General features: G+C 41.8%; 1 protein-coding gene across 5 annotated transcripts in view; it reads right to left on the bottom strand.

Annotated features, from left to right (window-relative positions):
- The window catches only part of LCORL (ligand dependent nuclear receptor corepressor like), a 374618-nt gene that overhangs the window by 30581 nt on the left and 323035 nt on the right, over positions 1 to 21002 (bottom strand). The window contains exon 9 of one of the 5 annotated variants that reach the window (XR_003854676.1): positions 9014 to 9136. The exons of the other annotated variants lie outside the window; for them this stretch is intronic. The gene's annotated coding sequence lies outside the window, so the exon portion shown is untranslated. The remainder of the gene's footprint in view (positions 1 to 9013; positions 9137 to 21002) is intronic. 5 annotated transcript variants of the gene reach the window in all.

Raw genomic sequence — 21002 nt, 5'->3', positions numbered from 1 at the left:
GTGGATCCCTAAAGGCTGGAATATGGAAATGAAGAAAAGAATGCATGGTGGTAATTTGCTGGTGCAGTGGTTACTACCCTTACCAAATAAGCCTAGATACTGTTGATGCAACTCCATCATTGCTCTCTACTTCAACAGTAGGGGAAAACTAAAACTGGATTCAGATAGAAACCAATGAAGGCGGGGGTCCAGCTGGGAGTTGAAGGGACATCAAGCCACCCTGATTAGAGATTCGGGAAGTGAAAATGCTTGCTAATTTCCATCTTCAGCGAGCTGTGAGTAGCGAGAAAACCCAGCAATTAACAAACAGCTGAGCCCGAGTCTCCACGTCATCATCAGGTGCCCGGGTCTATAAAACCGAGATACGCCGGCACGTGGCTTAGACCGGCTTTGACTGGGATTTGACTGGGAAATTGGAATATCAAGGAATGATGGGCCGTAAGAGGAAGGCTAGATTTGTTACATCACAGCACAACCAGAACAGGGCCCATGGACGCCCATGTAAGTCGGCAGGGACCGCCAATAACGCATTAACTCCCCCCTCAACCACGCAAGAATCCGGGAGAAGGACAGCTGGATGAAAAGGATTCATCCAACGTGAGTGCAAATAGTGTGCAAGTAGTGGCGGTTGTTCCTGTTCCCCTAACTGCCTCAAAGATTCTACAATTGAGGCATGTAAGGAAGATTTAGCTGTGACCATTGGTAGGACACAGATTAGTTATGTGGATTCTTCCAATGTGACTCCTCTCGGACCTGTGGAGGTTTCCTGGTAAAATTGGACTTGAATTTGACTCAAGTTAACTCCTCTCTCTCATCATTGGTTTAATGTTAATAGAATATCAATTTTGGAGCAGGGTAAATGATTGAGTGCTGTTGAAGTAAATTGTCTGGGAAAATTAATAACATGCAAAATTTGGAAAATGTATTAGAGATAATACTTCTTTACATACTGATCTGGAAAATTAGAAAACTTAAGGTTAAAAATCTAAGATTGGTTAATTTCCCAATGACTAGGTTATTATCTCCGAAAGAGATGTTAGTAAAATATCTAAAAGAAGTTTTAATGTATGAAGATAAAGATATTCCAGCTATCTCAAAGATACATTATTTTCTATCCCGATATAATAAAACAACAGGATAAGTGAGGAAAGTAGTATTGGAGTTACTACATTTTTTTTTTTTTTTTTTTTTTTTTTAGAGAATCAATAGATGTTATTAACAACAGAGCAACTCTCTTTATATCCTTTATGGCTGAGAAAGATAAGAGTGTCTGCTAGAGAAATTTTTCAGAAATAAGGACCCTGCAATTTTGTGTGGTAAAAAGATTTATATGTTTCCAGATGTGTCAAGACCTACGCAGGCCCGCAGGAAACAGTTCTTGGCACTGAAAAGTAAAACCCTAGAAATTGGAGCAACGTTTATTTGAGATACCCATCAAGATGTTTTATAAGTTTCCAGGGAAGAAATTTAGTTTCAATGAGCCATTACAGTTAGAAATTTTCTGAAAGATAAATCAAGCCTAAGTTGTAACCAAGAAATGATTCTAGGAGATGCATTAGAAATTAAGGAAGATGTTGTCCCTCCACAAAATGAGTAATTATGGAAGTTTATATGTTATAAATGGGGATGGGATCAAGTTGGATTTTGGATAATGAATCTTAGAGAATGAGGAAGCTGAACAGTCATGCTGAAGGGACTCCAGAGCACATGCTGGGGAGGAGCCTTGCCACCAGCCAATTTTTCCGAGTATGGAAATAACAGATATCCTGTCTCTGTAGCTGAGCCGCTACAACTGATAAGACATTTTATGAACATTGTTGAGTGGCAGAGAGCCAAATAGGAGGCCCTTCTATTGGTAGTGTACTTACTTCATTACAAACCTGAGGAATTTCTGGTGGCTGGGGTAGATAGGGATATGAGCATTAGCTTCCTTCAGATCCAGAGCCACATTCCAATCTTTTGGACATCAGTCTGAATGACTGATAGAATTGTTTTCAGTGAATTCTCCCAAACTATCAACTTGCTCAAGTTCCTCAGTCCACCTATTTTCTGCTGGGAGAGGAGTCCTGTGCCACACTCAAGTGATGACTAGAGCCTTCTGCGTAGAAGAGAGCTTATCTTCCATTGTCTGATCCAGAGGAGGGCACAAGAAAGTACCATGCTCCACAATGCTCAGGACCCACTTGTCCTTCATGTTGGTTTTCCACTCCGAAAGGAGGACTGAACCTTCACCCTTTTCAAAGGAAACAGTGAGAGACTATTTGGGGGGGGGGGGGGGGGGGGGGGGGGGGGGGCTTGGAATATGGCTGTGGTTGCATTTTAGATTATCACCTTTATCTCTGCCACACTCTGGTTAGCAGCTGTTTAGAATGAGAAGGAAAAAACCAATGCTTCTGGAAAAGCGTAATAGACACCCCTGATAGGAGTGCTTTTACAAGACGTATGTACCCCTAGAAGTGGAAGCTCATCTTCAGTCAACCATGGACAGTGATTACAGAGTAGACTGATACCCTTGACCAATGCCACCATCTCCTGCACATTTTCCCCAAACAGGTTCTTCCCTGTGCATGGAGACAATCACACAAAGTTGTGAGCAGCTTTTCATACAACACTCACCCTAAGCCAGGCAAGTTTCTGGGCTCCAATAGACCACTGCCTAAATTTCAGTACCATTGTCAAAAGGCCTCAGAGAGCCACTACTCAACTTTTATCACTTTATTCCACATTGCCAGAGCCTACTGAAACAAAGGTTTGTGTTTCTGCACAGATTCATGTATGTATTGAACCATAAGTGTTGGTGAGCTGCAATACTTGTGCTAAGCATCAACCCTTGAAAAACTCCTATTGAATGATTCCAAAAACCTTTGAAATCTACCCAGACAGTACATTAGAATACTCCAAGCTCACTTAGCTTGCTTTAAGGCCAACTTTACTATGACAAGTGGGGTGGGAGTTGCATGACGCTGAACTCTGGGCCCACCTGAACTTTGTACTTAAGATGAATCTTGAGTGCCACAATGTTCTACTACCAACTTCCTCAGCTGATGCTCCCACAAAAGTTTATGAACTGGGACAAAAATGGTCTTCATGGGAGCTGAATGAACTGCAGAAGCCCAAAGACATCTGTCCTTACATTGTGTTCTTCCTGAGATTAATAGACAGCATACTCGCCATTTTCTCCAGAAGCCAAGTGTAATTGAGATCTTAAGGAGGCAAGTATGACTGAGAAAAGACAGAGCAGGGTCAGAAGATATCCCTGTGGACACCTTATCCTCAGGACATTGCATAACACTCATCCACAACTCAGAAGAAGATGACGGTAGCTGAGGGGAAGATCCCTGGCACAAACTCCAAATGAAACAAATCTGTTCCCTCCTCTGAAGAATCTCTGGGAGGGAATGTCTCATCCAGGGGAAGTAAGAAACAGGGTAATAATCCATCGCCGGCCCAAGACTATGGAATTCAATGCCAGAGTCATTAAGAGTAATGAGGGATTTTAAGATGTTCAAGAAAGCCTTGAAAACTTGGCTTTTCAAGGCTGCTTTTGATTCTAAATGATTCTGTGCCTATTCATATATGTTCTAGAGCAGTGGTTCTCAACCTTTTTCCCATCATGACACACCTGACAGGCCACGCTCACATGTGTGACAATTCACGGCGGAAATAAAAAGTAAAGGTCTGGTAATTATTTTTATTGTTTAAAATGACAAGGAAAAGATACGTAGTCTGTCTGAACAGAAACTGCATAAATAGTAAACATCCCACACCAAAACAGCACCAATTTCCAGCACTTAAGCAGTAACCACCTTACCTAAGAAAAGGCAACACTGAAAATATTACACCAGGCCTTAAGACACCAATACATTTCCTATTAGGAAATCGGACCAAGTCAGGCTGCTATAGAGCCCTACACAGAAACTACACGTCAGCAGAATACCTCACCTCAGTCACATGTGCTGACTCTCACCTAACAAGGAATAAGAGACCAAAACGCATAACTAGAAGCATGCAGAAAAAACTGAATTGGAAACTGCAAAAAGCCAGAGGCTCTATATGCAGTGCAACAAGGAAAAAAGAAACATCACCCATCCTTATAAAACAAATCAAGAAATATAAAATCAGTAGCAGTAAAACCATACTAACAAAAAGAACAGATTATTTCGAAACAGCTGATGAGTGGAATATCCAATAATTAAAAACTCATATAAAAAATTCTAGATACCAATAAAATATTTCAAAATAGCAGACACAAAGACCAAGTAATGAAAAATAAGGATACAAAAATTGTTTTCCTCTGCATACCTGGGAACGTTTGATATCCAGGTCTCCTGAGATTGTTTTGAATTAGCAGGAGGAGGGGTGGTTTGCTTGGAACTTTCTCCTCTCTCTCAGTCACATACCAGTGCTCTCTCTCACACTGGCTCTCAATTACACACCTATACACACATGCTCTCAGTCACTCACATATATACATGCTTTTTCTCTCACTTATATAGGCTTTTAATTACACATTTACACACAGGCTCTCAATCACATACTCACATGCTCCCTCACCTAAACCAGCTTTCAATCACACACAGATACACATGCTCTCTCTTACTTATACACACAGGCTCTTAATCATACATACACATGATCTCTCTCACACACAAAGGGTCAGCTTTATCACCCATTCTCTTTAATATCTACCTTCTTCCTTTATGCCATCTCTTAACTAGCCTTAACATCATTTTCTACATGTATGCTGATGACATACAACTTCTCATTCCCATTACTTCGTCTTTAGAAGATTCAATGTCAAAAGCAGCCTCCACACCTTGAAGCAATACGAAACCTACTAAACAACCTAAAATTATGCTTAAATATGAGCAAAACAGAATGTATACTAATCACAAGGAAAATTCTGGTATAACATACACTCCTCCCTTCCAATTTGACAACATTCAAATTCAACTCAAGACAACGTTAAAGATCTGGGTTTCTGGCTAGATAATGAGCTAAATCTTAAAAAACACATCGCAGCAAAAACAAAAGAAGGCTTCTTCAAAATTCAAATACTCAAACACCTTAAACCGCTGCTTCACCCCCGGGATTTCAGAACCGTTCTTCAAACCCTCATCTTCTCCAGTATAGACTACTGCAACTCCCTTCTAATTGGCCTTCCCAATGCAACCTTAAGACCACTGCAGTTACTCCAAAATGCAGCTGCCAGAGTCCTGACTGGTAAAAGAAAATCCGACCATATATCCCCAGTACTCCACAACCTACAGTGGCTCCCTGTTAAAAAAAAGAATAGAGTACAAAGTCATCACAATTCTACATAAGACAATTCACAAGCAGACTTCACTGCCCTGGACAATATTATACATCTGCATAAACCATCACGTACAACAAGATCTACATATAAAATTCAGCTGGATGTCCCTTCATTACCACAAGCCAAACTTTCCTCCACCAGAAATAGAGCCATTTCTATAGTCGGCCCAAAATTATGGAACTCTTTACCTCTACACCTCAATTCACAAGAAAATCTTAAATCCTTTAAAAGGAACTTAAAGAATGGCTACTCTCACAGTCTTACAATGACTGTTCACCCAATGATAACAGAGCATAAATCCTTTTTCATATCCACCTCTCGCCCCCTTTTTATTCCAACAATCCTTCTGACTCTCGCCCGACTTGCAGAAACCTTCTTTCTCTTTAACGGCTTCAACCGTCAACTTCAAGAACTGCATACATTATCATCTATTGTTCAATGTACTTGTTAACTTTTACTAAGTTAATACTCTGTTTCTATCTGTTTTAATGTTATGAATTTAAATGTAACTGGTTCGTTGTAATGTAAACCGGAGTGAAGGCATTGTCAGCTGTACCTCGGTATATAAACAAATGCTAAATAAATAAACACATACTCTTTCACACAAACAGGTTTTCAATCACAAACTTACACATACAGGTTCCCAATCGTAAACTTACATTCATGCTCTCTCTCTCTCTCACAGGCAGGCTCTCAATCACAGACATACTCTCTTTCACATATACAGGCTCTCAATCATTCACATACACACACAGGATCCCAAACACACATGCTTGCTTGCTCACTCACTCGCTCTCCCTCCCTCCCCGGAACAAGCAGCAGCAGCCTCCTCCCAACCCTAACCTCCTTCGTTTTCAGCCCTGGCCGAGCAAGGAGTTCCATCGGCCGCAGGGGTTGACTTCATTTTCTGCGCCCGTGCTGCTCATTCCTCAGGCCGCGCCTCTCTTCTGTTCTTCGGGCCGACGCTGACCACACTAGCATGGTCTCTTCTTCTCGCACACGCACCCGTTGCTCACCACTTCCTCTTCTGGGCCGCAGGAGGGGGCGGGAAGAAGAGACCATGCCGGTACCACTGACTCCACCTGTTCTGCCGCGTTCTGCTCAGGCTGACAGCATTTTAAGCCCGGGCGGAGGAGGACCGGGGAGCAGCTGGGTCAGCGGGGGACCGGGAAGTGTGGAGACACACCTGCGTGTTCTTGGTGACACACTGGTGTGTCGCGACACACCGGTTGAGAACCACTGTTCTAGAGTGCTAAAATTGTATTGTTTATGTTTTTATAATGTATTATGTATGTTTTTAATTGTAAACCACCCCGATCATCGCTGTATAAATAAATGTCCTGAGGGGAGGGGAATCTGCTGTGATAAAGAGAATCTGACCCATCTAGTGAAGCTTTTTAAGCAGATGCCAGGAGACCTTAAGGACTACCCTGAACACTGCTGTATGGGAAAATTTCTTCCATCCTGGCCAAGACAGGCTCCCATCCTTCCTCTCTAGCCCTCAAAGCAAGAACATACAAAACATAGAAATGACAACAGAAAAGGCCCAATGGTCCATCCAATCTGCCCAGCAAGTTTCCCATGGTAGTATCTCCCACGCCATGTAGGTTACCCCCATGTATTAGTAGTTTTGCTTGACATGCTTCGCTTATAGATTTGGCTGTAGAAGCAGTCCTGTGTTTTGACCCTTAATGACTGAGCACCAGTACCCCAAACTATAAAAAGAAAAAACGTCATGGCTCATGCTAGTTGTCTCTGAATCCAAAGAGATCCCTTACTTCCTCCAACAGCTGAATTATCTGCAGAGGGGTGCTCTGTGCTTGAGTAGGCAGGAGGATAGCCACATCTTATACCCAGATGGGCTCATCCTTACTGGGTGCCACAGTGGCTACTGGTGCTGAGAGGAACTTGTAGCGAGATCATTTTGGCCCAGATAACACTTGGCACTGTTGTGCCATTGTGGTTCTCTTATCTGGAAGCAGGCTGTTCCATTGGTGCCAATAAGGATTCTCTCCACACCAAAGCTCTACACTCCAGAGAGGCAGCTCAATTTTCAGCATCAAGGTACTTTGCGCTGAAGGAATTGTGCACACCTTGCCTGGCACCACCACATTCCATGCTAATGCAACTGAAAGGTCCCTGGATGGTGCCAGGAAGAATAGACTGCTTGACACCATAGATGTCTTGGGTGTTGTGGAGGAAGGTGCCATCTGCAAAGAGTTTCTCATGGATGAGACTGAAGGTACTCTTCTCAGAATGCAGGTGTCCACCCCAGTGTGGAAAGATGGGAAGACTAACTCCCAGGTTATTGTTCACATGGTTTCTTGTGGCACTGGGAATCAGATAAGGCCTCACTCCAGGAGATGGCATGGCTCCACTGCCTGTGCTTATACCAGAGCTTTAAGGTCTTACCCGATGTTACCTTCTAGAGGTCTCATTTTCCAGGCACATGATCTGGAGCACTTGCAGGGATATCTTCTAAAGTGTTAGCTTGATCTATAGACATATTAAGAAGACTACTACTACTACGACGACTACAACTACGACGACTACAACTACAAGAGGAAGCAATCTCGTATTCTTGTGCCATACTCTGTTCACTATAGAGTGACCTAAAGACTGTAAGCTCTCTGGGACTTCAAAGTGCCCAAAAGGCAGAAAATAAATAAATAAAACTGACCACAACTGAGACTTCAGAGCAATTTTATCTGGGCATAGGTAGCAATAGCAGATGGCGTGAGGGTACGTGATGAAATCTGGCACCCACATCCACAGTCCTTGAAATATTTGACTGTAGGTTTCTTCGATTTAGGTTTTTCATAGCAAAAATTATTTATTTTGGTAGAACCTAGAAATGTTATTGAGGGGCTGCCAAGACAGTGACATTAACAACTTTGCAAAAAATAAAATAAAAAATAAATAAAAATGAAGCAAAAAAAATAGCTAAAATCAAGAGAACTAAGTGGACATATCCATGCAGAAGTTCAGACATAAAAGGCTGAAGGGCTCACGAGGCAGAGAAGGTGCACAATGGGGCAAACACAAACACCTGCAAAAAGTTTCCCTGAATACTGTAGCCCTGCATTGTGCAGTACAATTCTTATTCTTTAGCTTTCTGTATGTGAATTACCCCAGAAATGCCAAGATAAATGCGTAGAATAGAAGACAACTATCAATCCAAATTATCAATCATGTACATCTTGCAGTATCTACAGTTGAAGCTCTAATATTACTCTGTCAAAGTCCATGGTAGTTTAGCCTGTTTTTCCTCCAGCATAGTCTTTTTTTTTTTTTACATTCTATATACTTTACTATGCCACTGGGGATAGCATCCTGATTCAGCGAGCTTCCATCTGCCACATCTCTCATCTAGTTTAAACTCTTGCTGTAATATAGGCTTTGAAATGGTCAACAGATATAGGCCTTCACTACAGTACAGAACTATATCCTACACCCCCCCCCCCCCCCCCCCCAAGAACAGCCCTAACAAACTTGTCTATATTAAATCTCTTGAATTCTAAAACTGTGTCTGAATTTTTCTCATTCACCACAGATATGGCCCTTAAATCTTTATTCTGAAGTTTAAGCAACATATTACAAAACTCACATTATTTAGTCTATGATATGTAGATATCACTGACTAAACTAATTCATTCCCTTACATTTGGGAACAGTTTACTCTTTATGGAGACTTACATGTCTTCCCTGTGTCATCTTTCTGACCTTTCTGCAGTAAACCATTTATCAGTATAATCCAGTGGTTCATAGTCTTTACCAATTAGGTATCTAATTGGGACCTAGCGTAAAAAATCACAGAACCTGTAATAAAAAAAGTATATTCTAAATTCACACTTCTCAATAGTTTTCTCTTTTAAATGTTGTAGAACTTCAGCTTCAGAGATGTTGAATTTATAATGCTGACAATATCCATTAAAAGAGAACCACCATCTACTTTGGCCATAATCACACATATAGTTTAACACATTTACATAACTGTGTAGTCTAATTACAGCTATTTTCTATTCTAGCAATACCTTTTATTATTCATTCCACTGGGCATGGAGAGTATTTCTCAAGGTAGTTGAAAGATGAATAGGAGTTTTATATATTTAAGAGATATAACTTCCTAAAATTGATTTAAAATATTCAGTCTACCAAAACAGTAGAAACTAACTGTAAGCAAAGTGATTAAATTAAATGTAGTTATTTGCATTACAAACAACAAATATGTAGCTATAGCATACTTATAATCTTTGACTAATTTACTTGATATCCTTTGCTAAAATGTTTTTCCCCTTGTGCATGCATATTTGAATACATATAAACACAACTCCTCCTGTACTGCAGATAAAAGGGACTTTCAAGAAAATTGCCCTATCTACTCCTCACCCAATACAAGACATTACCCACCTGATGCTTTGAACTCACCATCCCATCTCAGCACAAGACATCCTCCTGAACTTGCCACCCCTAGAAAAAGACCTAACTGGACCTACTTTCTATAGCTCCTCTAAACCCCCACTTCCAAGCATAAGACATCCATCTACCCAGATCCCTCCTCCTGCTTCAGTTTCCTTCCACTAGCCAATCACTCCCACCCCTCTCCAATCCCAACTCCTAACATGCCTCCCACTTTCATCCCTCCAGCATGACATACCCCCAAAACCCTCTGCCATGGTCTTTGAAGATCCTCGAAAGGCAGCTAAGGGTTGCTTTGCAAAAATAAAAGGAAAAAATTGAGAGCACAAACGGGTAGAGAACATATTCATTTTTGAGTGTATGCATGCATTTATTTTGGAAAACAATCTGAAATAAAATGAGCCCTGACTGATGGAATTGGATTCAACTCCTCGAACAGGCCTTGGGTAGTTGGCAGGAATACATGTGATGAGACCTAGTATAATTTATTAGAGCTGAAAGCTCCCTACATATGAAATTTCAAGATGGGTCGGACCAAGGTCCATTGAGCCCAGCATCCTGTTTCCTACAATGGCCTATTGAAGTCAAAATACCTGGCAGATCCAGTAACATGGATCTATTTCCTGTTACTCCCAAGGATAGCTTTTTTTAATCTATCTGGCTAATAATGTGGTATGGCCATTTCCTAAAGAAATGTATCCAAACCTCTTTTAAACCTCATTATGCAAGTCGCCTTGACCAAATATCCTCTGGCAACAGATTCCACAGCTTAATTGTACGCCAAGTGTAAAAGTATTTTTGTACTTTCTATGATTTGTTTTGCATCTGCTGATTGTTAATTTGAAAAAGTGTCCCCTTGTTTTAGTATTATTTGAAAAGGTAAACCATTATTCTTTAACCATTCCATCCCACTCATGATTTTATAAAACTTCTAGCATGTCCCCCTGTTAGCTGTCTCTGTTCCAAACTGAAGAGCCCTACCTTGCATAGCCTCTCATCACAGGAGAGCTATTACATTTCCTTTATCATTTTTGTTGCCCTCCTCTGCACCTTTTCTAGTTATGCAATTTTTTTTTTTTTTGAGAGATGAAGTGACCAAAACTACACACAATACTCAAGGTGTAAATCACACCATGACTTGATACAAAGGCAGTATGATTTTTCCATTTTATTCCCCATTCCATACCTTTCCTATTCTATTTGCTTTTTTATACCACCAAGGATTTCTATATATTTTCCACACTCTGCTACTGTTTTAACAACTTTGAATAACTTTGTCTCATCTGCAGATTTAATCAGCTTGCTCATCATTAGGGGTGTGCATACAATTTTTTTTCATCCCAGTTTCGTTTTCGGGTCTGGGAAGGGCCATTTCGGCATTTATTGCCACCACCCGACTTCAGGCACCTCTTACCTGGAGGAGCCAGCGAGGGAACCCAAGGCCCAAGGGGAAGCCACCGAAAGGGAGCTGGGAGTCAGGGCTGCACGACCGGCGCAGTAGCCCATCGGGGTAAGGCCTCTCCAGACTCGCCCCTGCCCCGACGGGACCACGCCGACCATGTGACCGCCCGAGCTCGCCGCTCCGAGCCCATCAACTAACCGCCCCCCAGCCAAAAGCCTCCAATCAGGATTTGGGCGCACCTGTGACCACGCAGAGAAGCGCCAGCAAGGCATTTATTGCCACCACCCGACTTCAGGTGCCGCGCGCCGAAGGAGCGTGACAAAGGGGCCCGCCCCTTTGTGCGCCTCTTCGTGCCGCCCCTTCGTGCCGCCAGCTAGTGCTCCCAGCTTGGAAAGAGAGGTTCAAAAAAACTCGACGCTCAGATCTCTATAGGCAACACCCTGCCTCAACGATATCCGTTGTCACTCTTATATAGAGGAAAAAACCAAAATCTCACATCCCCCTTCTCAGCTCCTCTCAACATTGACTCTAAGATGCTCCAGTTCTCTATTCCCATAATTAGGAACAAATTAAGATCTTACACAAAACCTATAACCCATCACGATACTCGTCCACAAAGACTAATCCCAATCATGTTATCACCAGTAACACAATTCCTAGGCCTCTCACTATTCATCTTAACCCTATTCAACACGCAGTCTCTCTCCAAAAAAATACACATTCTCAATGACTCTCTCATCGATGTTAACCCAGATATCTGTGCAATCACGAAACCTGGTTAAAACCCACGGATATAGTACTAACAAACCAGCTCCCTACTCAAGCTTAAGACCTAATCTCAATCCCCAGACCCAAAAAAAGAGGACTCCTCCTTGCGGCAAAAAAAAAAAATCTAGGCCTATCTTTACATCAGACAAACTTCACTACCAAACTCGAATTTTCTCTCATCAGATCCGAACTACAAATTTGCCTCATCTACGCCCCCCCTGGAACACTCGACTCAGGCCCCTCCACACTGATCGAGCTTATAGCCAAACACATTAACATTGACAAACTAGCCATGATTCTAGGTTACTTTAACATACATGTCGACACAGCTCCACAATCTACCAACTGTGAAACCTTACTTATGTCACTCAGTAATATGGGCTTCTCCCAAATCGTTAATAGCCCCACTCACAAGGCAGGGCACACTCTGGACCTCATCTTCATCAGCGACAGCTTCTCCATCTCTTCTAATCCTATCTGCTCACCGGTCCCCCTGGTCAGACCACCTTGTCATCAACACAACCCTCAAGATAAAAAAAAACCCCACCACAATCTTCTACCAAATTCACTATACACTTCAGGATACAATGCTCTCTGGACCTACTCAATGATCAAATCTCAAAAGAATTAAACCAGCTAGACTTAACAGACGCAGCCTCAGCTATCAATTCATGGTGCAACCTCACAAACAAAATTGCGGATCAAATTTGCCCAATGACCAAAGTCATACAACCCTCTCTGGACAACAGAAAGCCTTGGTTTACACCTGAGCTCAAATCCCTAAAACAACAACTCAGAAATAAAGATCAAAGTTGGAGGAAAAACCCAGCCTCTTCACCACTCGCGACCTATAAACGCCTCCTCAACACCTACAGGAACGCCATCCACAAAGCTAAGAAAGACTTCTATGCCAAAAAAATACATAACTTCATGCTAGACTCAAAGGCACTATTCTCATATGTCTCCTCTTTTACCAAACCTTCACCTCCACTCATCCCAGACCACCAAGCAAGTAACAAAGCCAGTGAACTAGCTATTTCAAATAAAAAATCTCGAACCTAACCAGCTCGCTCACAATCACTTGCTCCACATCAATGCCCCATATCTCAACTCAGTCCCTCCGCAATTACAGTCTAGAATCCTTCGAACCAACCTCCGCCTTGGAGATAGAAAACACTCTCAAGAAACTCAAACCTTCCTCATACCCTTCTGATCCACTACCCACAAACCTCCTCATAGCCATCCCGAACACCATTGCAAGACCTCTAGCGAAAATCATAAATACCTCTTTATCTCAAGGCATAGTACCCAACCAGTTAAAACTAGCAATTCTCAAACCTCTGCTAAAAAAACCCAACGCCTCTGCAAAGGACCCTGCCAAGTATCGGCCCATCGCAAACCTACCACTGATTGCCAAACTGATGGAAAAAACGGTCAACAAACAGTTGTCAGAATACCTTGAAGAACACAACATACTTTCACCAACTCAATACGGCTTTCGGAAATCTCAAAATACCGAATCCCTCCTTCTGTCCCTCACAGACACTATACTCTTGAACCTGGAAAAAAACAATCTTACTGGTACTATTAGATCTTTCTGCAGCCTTCAACATGGTTAACCACACAACACTCATAGCCCAGCTTTCCAACATAGGCATCAAAGGTTCTGCACTCAATTGGTTCATGTCCTTCTTGAGCAATAGATTTTACAAAGTGAGGATAAACAACAAAGAATCCCACCCTGTCCTCTCTGACCAGGGAGTCCCCCAAGACTCATCCCTTTCACCCACTCTATTCAACATTTACCTCCTCCCTCTCTGCAAACTCCTCACTGACCTCAAGCTCACTCACTACCTTTTTGCAGAAGACATACAGATCCTCATTCCGATCAATGAGTCCCTTCAAAAAACTATTACCTTCTGGAATGACTGCCTTCAACCTATCAAACACATGCTCTCTACCCTCAACTTAGTACTGAATGCCAACAAAACAGAGATGCTCTTGATCTCCCATGACACAAACCAACCAAGTCTCATCCAACCTACTACCTCAAACATTAGGCTTTCACCAGACGTCAAGAGATCTAGGAGCATGACTGGACACCCAACTAAATCTAAAAAAATTCATAACCACCACCAAGGACTGCTTTTATAAACTTCAAATATTCAAAAAGCTAAAACCCCTCCTCCACTTTAGCGACTTCCGCCTTATATTACAATCCATTATCCTAACAAAACTCGACTACTGCAACGCCCTCCTACTTGGACTCCCCACGAATTCAATCAAACCCTTACACAGATGGTCCAAAACGCCGCCACCAGAATCCTTACAAACACAAACAAAAGGGAACATATCACCCCCATCCTCCGCAACTTACATTGGCTACCCATCAAACACAGGATCCTCTTCAAAGCCCTGAGCATCATTCATAAAGCCATTCATAACATCACTCCCATCAACTTCAAGACACAACTTCGTCTGCACACATCCACAAGACCCATCAGGAACGCCTACAAAGGCACACTGTATGCCCCACCTATAAAAACCTCTCTTGGGAAACAAGCTTTATCTGTGGCAGGACCTCACCAATGGAATGCGCTCCCTCCGGACCTTAGACTTGAGCCAAACCACCCTGAATTTAAGAAAAGACTTAAAACCTGGCTCTTCAGCCAAGCCTTCACAGATACATAAACCATTCCCTATCATAACATGCCTTGGTCCAGCTCCGCTTTAAGAAATGCAAACCCCTTTCCAAGCAACACTTACATCTCACCCTCCTTTGGTCCTCAGTTACCAACACCCTGTTGCAACCCTCCCGTAAATGCACCCTCACAACACTTCATTCTTACCTGGAGGAGGCCACCTCCCTCCCACATTACCCCTCTGCACATATGAACATCATTAACTACAACAAACTCAAATGCTCTACCCTATACCCTTCTGGCAAATAGTGAAACCCTAAGATGCCCCGACTAATTTGGTCTATAGAGTGATTCTGTAAATAACTTTATTCTAATGACTAATTTGGTCTATAGAGTGATTCTGTAAATAACTTTATTCTGGTTTCTTATGTTCTTAAGATATGCATTTATTGATTATATGCGTTCTACTTATTTTATTTTATTATATGCTTAATGTATTAGCTCACTGTTTCATGTTCTATGTAAGGCCTAGGGCACCCATGTAAAGCCTATAGAGTTTTTCTGTTAAATGTAAACCAAAGTGATTTGTATCTGATACAGGAACTCGGGTATATAAAAATCAAAAATAAATAAATAAATAACTTCCTGGATCGGAAAACTTTTATCGTGCTATTTTGTGAAAAAAAAATTCTCTCTTGGCCTGTCTTACTACTGTTTTACATCTACTGTACTTAAGCGCTTGTTTATTTTCATCATTTGGGTATGATTTTCATTTTTTGGAAGATGCCTTTTTAGCTTTAAATGTCTCCTTTACCATTAGACCATGCAGGCAGTCGTTTGGTCTTGCTTCAAACTTTTTAATGCAAGGAATATATTTTATAAGGGCTTTCAAAATGGTATTTTTAAACAATGCTGAAGCCTCATGCAAACTTTTAGCCTTTGCAACTATTCCATTTAGGTTTCTTCTATTTTCCTTTTTCTCTCAAAGTCTCCCTTTTTAAAGTTATATGCTACTGCAGTAGTTTTACTTAACATCCCCCTTTCCATGATTATGTCAAATTTGATTGCATTATAATCACTGTTGCTTAGCAGCCCAAACATAGTAACCCCTTCTACCAGGTTGTGCATTCCACTGAGGACTAGATCTAAAGTAGTTGTCCATCTCAATGGTTCTAAGGACCAGCTATTCCATGAAGCAGTCATTTATGGCATCTAGAAATTTAACCTCTCAAGCATGTACCAATGAGACTGACTCAATCAATACTTGAGCAACTGAAATCTCAGTTTATTGTGGTGCCCAATTTATTTGCCATTTTTAATTTCAGCAAGCATTTCAGTGTCTTCATCTTGGCCAGGTAGTCAGTATTATACACCTACTGCTATAATCTTACCCATCACACATGGAATTTCTATCTATAAGGATTCCATGGGGCAGTTTATTTCCTGCAGGACTTTTATCATGTTTGACTAAGATATCCACAATGAATATGCATGAGATAGATCTGCATACAATGGAGATGATGCATGCACATCTATCTCATGCACATTTTATGGATATCTTGAAAACCTGTCTTGATGAACCGAGGTGGCCACCCCTGCTTTATGCCATCTTTAATATATAGTGCTACCCCTCCACCAATTCCACCTGCTCTATCACATCAATATAATTTATACCCTGGTATCACAGTGTCCCATTGTTTATCCTCCTTCCATCATGTTTCTGAAATGCCTATAATGTCTATATCCTCATATAATTCCATACATTTTAACTCACCAATCTTACTATTAGACTTCTATTAGACATTTTAAAGTATGTATTTCTTTTTACTTTTATTTATTTTATTAAACAGCCTACTTAATAACAAATGTTAAAAGCATTATAAAGTAATTGAAATGAGTGTGCTTTTGTCTACAGCAGTCTAGGCTACTTCACAACCTCTTTGCTGGGATATTCTAACTTCCCTGGTCTGCAAATATTTTTGGAATATACAGTACCTCCTATAAGGGCCAATATAAGCTGCCACTCAAAGCCATCCGTGTGTTTTTATTCCAATTTGTGTGTGGGTTTTGTTGTTTGTTTGGTTTTTTTTTTAGCACTAATTTTACTCAAGTATGTAATACAGGGTTTAGCACCATAAAAAATTCCGCGCAAAAAAAGACACACAGATGGCTTGTATACAATCCACCGATAATGTAATGAGCCACGTTAGCAGAGAGACATGTTAGTGCCTGTTTTTTTACACAGGTTTTTCAGCCATGATGAGAGCTGGCGTAAAAGTTAAAGCATATGTCTGCTGGCCATTTTACTCCATTGCTGGCAATTATGTGGCTATGTGTAAGTGATTCAAGTGTTGTAATCATTGAATACATACTTTTTTTTTGATGCTTTGATACATTTTGTAGGTCAGCTGAAGAAGAAGAGCGGCAGAAGCATTTCAACAAGGAGAGAGGGAACAGGCTGAGAGAAGAGGGTTTATTGCTGAAGAGAAGGGCCTAAGAGGAACAAGCTGCCCTGGCTCAAGTCGTTGGCAGAAGGGCACACAGGCAGCAGATATTCTGCCTAAGGACAACATTGCTGGGGTTGTTGGAGACAGATGTGGTGCGTACCTATAGATTGAGCTCCCATAATGGAGTTTGAGCTACTCCACTATCCTGGTGGCCACAGACAGGTTGCTGATATCCTTCACAATGCTCTCCCAGGTTTTGCTCTTCACCTTGGTGGATGTTTTCTGACCAAAGAACAGTGTGCTTTTCACAGACCTGCTGCACCAGAAGGTCCTTCTCCTTCTGAGAAGCACACATCATGCTGCTGCCTCTTCCTGTCCAGCTGTTGGCTACTGATTCCCATCTGTTCATTGCTATCAGATGAATGGTGAGGGTCTCTGACTTCTTGGGCACTACTACCACCCCAGCTCCCATCCCCCTCTCCGTGTTCTGGCACCTCCACCTTTCTTTTCCTCCCCCCTCTAGATGCAACCTCTATCTCATACACACCCCTATCCCTCCTTGGCTACACTCAACTGACTCATGCACCACACTCCTTCTATCCATTCCATCACCACTTGCTCACCTGTCACACTCATCCTCTCCCCCACTCGCACTTCCTCTGACATGCACCATTCTCACCACAGCCACCAACATTCACTCTGCTCTTTCAGGAATCTACTCAAAATATCCACTCACTCACATAACAGACAAACAGAAGATACAGCAAAGAAAAAACAAGCAGTACAAAAAGACACCACTCTGCAATCGCAAAAGAACTCCAAACACCAGCTCCAACCAACTCCTAAAACCCAGCATATGGCCTAGAAGAAGCTGCATTTTTTCCCCTGCAAGGAGTGTCCCAGAAAATCTGATGGACATCTATACACACTAATTACACCTGTTTGGCCCATGTCACTTTAAACAGCCAATAAGGATCTCTGCAGCATTTTTTTTTTTACATTAGCACTCATTTTAGTGCCTGTTTTCCCTGCAGTTTTCTGTATTGGGGCTTTAGGTTGAGTTTTTGTGCATGTTTTACTAGTGTGGATTTTTAGCAAGGGTCTCATTGGCATGCCATTATTTTATTACATCCCATGGGGCCCCATGTATTTTTACCGTGCACGTTTTTTAAAAAATTGGTGCAATAAAACAGTGACGATTTTGGCACAGGTTGAATTACATTGGCCTCTTTGAACCATGTGCTTTTGAGTGACAACTTTTCCCCATGAACTAGCTTAAAAGCTGCTCTCTCTTTTTTTTTTTTTTAAGTTAGTGCCAGCAGCCTGGTTCCACTCTAGTTAAGGTAGAATTCATCCCAATTGGAATAGACGCCTCCTTCTCCAGAATGTTCCCCAGTTCCTAACAAATCTAAAGTCCTCTTTCCAGAAACCGTCATCTCATCCATGCATTGAGATACGAACTCAGCTTGCCTCTGGCATCCTAAGAATATAGAAATTGCCATACTGGGTCACACCAAGGGTCCCTCAAGCCCAGCATCCTGTTCCAACAGTGGCCAACCAGGCTACAAGTACCTGGCAAGTACCCAAACACTAAGTAGATCCCATGCTACGGATGCCAGTAATAGCAGTAGCTATTCTCTAAGATAATTTTGATTAATAGCAGCTTATGGACTTCTTCTCCATGAACTTATCCAAACCTTTTTTAAACCCAGCTACACTAACTGCTCTAACCACATCCTCTGGCAACAAATTCCTGAGCTTTATTGTGCATTGCATGAAAAAGAATTTTCTCCAATTAGTTTTAAATGTGCTACTTGTTAACTTCATGTAGTGCCCCCTAGTCCTATTATCCGAAAGAGTAAATAACCAATTCACATTTACCCATTCTAGACCTCTCATGATTTTAAAGACTTCTATCATATCCCCCCTCAGCCATCTCTTCTCCAAACTGAACAGCCCTAACTTCTTTAGAGAAATGTGGAGCATTTCTGAGAATGTGACCCTGGAGGTTCTGGATTTGAATTTCCTACCTTAGGGTCTGATTTTAAAAATTATTTACATATTTAAAATTGGGGTTTTACATATGTAAGTACACTTTACTATTTAAGTAGGCTTTTGAAAATTGCTACAATAGATGCCATCAAATTGTCCATAGAATATTCACTTGTAAACTTTACGCACATAAATGGCTTTTTAAAATTGCTACAATGGCACATTTACATGTTGATTCCTTTTAAAATTACCTATGAGCATAATTTAGCCTCCAGTACTTCCCTATGTCATTGGTACCTACATGTACCATGACAGCAGGCTCGTCCCCATCACTCTCTAAAATCTTACCTAAGCGGAGCATTAGGTCCCTGCCACCTAGAATCGACTGCTATCTTATCTAAGCAATATACCAAGAGATCCTCATGCCCACTATCTATATTCCTAATGACAGAATCACCAATTACAACAGCCATCCTAACCCTTCTCTTCTAGGCACATCTCTTGGAGAGACATCCTCAATACAAGAGGACATCTAACTCTGAACCGAAGTGACTGCTACTAAAAATATTAACTTCCAAGTTAGTTACTTAAGCTTGCAAGAGCTTAGAGACTCAAAGGAGGTTTTCATCAGTTGCGTAACAATCACGTTCAGGGCTTATAACATAGCAGGTGGCTTGATGGTAGGCTTTAATTGAAATAAGCTACACAAATTTAACTAAGGGTTGGATAGAAATGGTGTTATCTTCTACATGCTGATATCTTCTAAATACTGATAAGCAGCAAATTACACTGAGGGTATACACTAACAGGGTTGGTTTTGAGGTTAGATTCTGAGTGATATAGCAAATGTTGCTTACCTGATGTAACAGGTGTTCTCACAGGACAGCAGGATGTTAGTCCTCACAAATGGGTGACATCGAGGATGGAGCCCTGTACGGAAAACTTTTCTGTCAAAGTTTCAACAAGCTTTGACTGACACTGGCACACTGGGTGCACTGAGCATGCCCAGCCTGCAATTATCCCTGTGAGCCACAGGTGTCTCCCTCAGTCTCGTCTTATAGCTAAAAAGCGCAAGCGAAACTAAAATAAAAGTATACAGACCCAACTCCGCGGGGGTGGCGGGCGGGTTCGTGAGGACTAACATCCTGCTGTCCTGTGAGAACACCTGTTACATCAGGTAAGCAACATTTGCTTTCTCACAAGACAAGCAGGATGGTAGTCCTCACAAATGGGTGAGTACCGAGCTGAGGATGCCCGGGAATGCACCAGATACACCGCAGATGCGCAAAGGCGTAACGACTGAGGTGGAAATGGGAACGGAGGGCATCCGCAACACCATAATGGGTTCGTGGAAGGATGTTGGGTAGTGAATTGAAAAAAGTAAGAGTAGGCGGACTGGCCAAACATGGAGCATGCCGGCTAGTCAAATGTAAGCAATAATAGGCTGCGAAGGTATGGAGAGGACTCCAGGCTGCAACCTGATAAAAAAGTACAAGCAGCAGTAACCAAAGGGAAGCTATTAAGGCTAAGACGGACACAACAGTATGTGGATACCCACAGTGTTGTAGTGAAATGTCTGCTTGTTGGTAGGAAAGGAAATATAGACCACTTAATCAGAAGGATTAGGTCTGTGTGGCCACTGGAAGTAGCAGCTTGACCCTTGCATGAAGGAAAGAGTCAAGTGGAATTCACATGGAATGCAGTGCAATGTAGATAGAATGTAAGCGCAGCATTACTGTCCAGGAATGTGGAAAACCCAGTCTCTCCCTAGGGCGAGAGAGAGAGGTTAGGAAAAATTAATAGAGTATTTCCTGAGGAAAGGAGATACAACATCTACCTGAAAAGGATAGAAAGTTGAATGCGTAGAACTACTCAGTGGCAGAGGAACGGAGTCAGGTGAGTATGGAAAGAGTGCATAACTCACGGACCCTGCTGGCAGGAATGACATTAAGAGGGAAAGAAGTTCCCTTGCCAAACTGTGGAAGAGAGGAATGGAAAGGCTCAAACGTAGAATG

The sequence above is a fragment of the Rhinatrema bivittatum genome, chromosome 1, assembly GCF_901001135.1.
Source record: "Rhinatrema bivittatum chromosome 1, aRhiBiv1.1, whole genome shotgun sequence".
NCBI classification, from domain to species: domain Eukaryota; kingdom Metazoa; phylum Chordata; class Amphibia; order Gymnophiona; family Rhinatrematidae; genus Rhinatrema; species Rhinatrema bivittatum.
This window is presented reverse-complemented; position numbering and strand designations above follow the sequence as displayed.